The 1,586-nt window shown below is 47.7% G+C and overlaps 1 non-coding gene across 1 annotated transcript; it reads left to right on the top strand.

Moving 5' to 3' along the window:
• The first annotated feature begins 321 nt into the window (after positions 1-321).
• trnar-ucg (transfer RNA arginine (anticodon UCG)) lies at positions 322-413 on the top strand. The gene is given in 2 exon segments: positions 322-358; positions 378-413. It is a non-coding gene; the product is annotated as a tRNA-Arg (tRNA).
• The last annotated feature ends 1,173 nt before the right edge of the window (positions 414-1,586 follow it).

A 1,586-nucleotide genomic window follows, 5' to 3' on the forward strand; every position in this document is an offset into this window, starting at 1 on the left:
GAGTTCACTCGATCAACAATGTATTGAATGTGGTGGACCATTGTCACTGATTCCAATCCCAGAATATACCACCGCTGCAAAAGACAGTGACGTGTGCCTTTGACAATTCCTTTCTGAGTGACAGAAACAGAATATTGAACAGCCCAAAGCAGGAATGCATGGAGAGATATTGACACAACAAATGGTCGAATGTTCACCTAGGAATGAAATCACTGCAGGCGAGTACTTTTAGCTCGGTCAGCAAATGATTTTACAGGTGGAAACGCCTTGCAGCAGTCAGTGTGTTCCCCATTTTTCCCCTTGGCCTTTCTCGCAGAATACGGCCGTGTGGCCTAATGGATAAGGCGTCTGACTTCGGTGCTTGAATGATGGAAGTCATCAGAAGATTGCAGGTACGAGTCCTGCCACGGTCGTTTTGACAAACTGTCGGATTCTGTTCACTCCCTGCAGTATGATTATCCGCGTGGGGATTAATCGGAATACTCCACTCCCGGGGAAAACGTAATGCATCGTCTTCGTTCTACGCAACATATAATTTTAAGTGTCTAGTCTGTGTAGTATTTCTGCCGACACATAAACAATTTGCTGGAGCTTCTCAGATCTTCAGGAGGAGCTGCTGCTGGGAAGGCAAAATTAATTTCACATTCAGCTCCGTCTCAGAGCAGATCTTATCGGCAAGAATTCACCACACAGCACTGAGGGTGATTTCTTCTGGTTCCAACCCTCGTCCTCTCGGACACAGCACGCTGGTTATCTGCCTGCTGTGGGATGTCTTCATCACTAATTCCCGAGCAGACATCAACCGCCTCAACATTAGGAATCTTCACTGCTTCTCGAACCTTACCCCCACTGAATTTACTGACCTCTAATCTTTCAGCACCGGTCCCAAAGTTACCATCCAACCTGCTGACAAAGTGCTGCTGTTTTGGAGTGGCGGACTGACCTCCAACTGGCTGAGAATAGGCGGGAACTTTCACACCTATCATGATGCATACACCTCGAAGAATCCCGACACCGGATCTTCAGAGAACTGCATCCGGCATTATCAGTGACATCATCAACTCCGGAGAACCTCCATTCACTGTGGATAACTCGTGTTTCCATTGCCCTGAACTGTCCGCCTTCGACCTTCTACTTGATTCATAAGCCTAAATGTCTGGTTAGGCCCATTGTCTCTGCCAGTTCCTGCCCCACTATCCTGTGTTCTTCCAGCTCCAGTCCAAACTATGCTCCATAATTCAGCCCCTTCCCACCTACATTCGCGAAGCTTTTTGTGCTCTCGATCAACTCACAAACTTTCGACTCCCTGGCCCCGACCGTCGCATTGTCTCCATGGATTTCCAGTCCCTCATCAAGAGGGCGTTAAAACTCTCCACATTTCTAAAGTACACAACCAACCAGCATCCCTCTATCATCACCATCCTCCGTCTGGCAGAACCGGTCCTCACCTCAACAGTTTCTCTTTCTGCTTCTCCCGCTTACTCCAAATTCAATGGGTAGTTATGGACACCCGCATGTGTCCCATATATGTCTCCCTTTTCGTTGCCTAAGTAAATCAATCTACCAAACCAATGTACCACACTTTC

This window comes from Hypanus sabinus, unplaced genomic scaffold (assembly GCF_030144855.1).
Source record: "Hypanus sabinus isolate sHypSab1 unplaced genomic scaffold, sHypSab1.hap1 scaffold_458, whole genome shotgun sequence".
Lineage (NCBI taxonomy): Eukaryota > Metazoa > Chordata > Chondrichthyes > Myliobatiformes > Dasyatidae > Hypanus > Hypanus sabinus.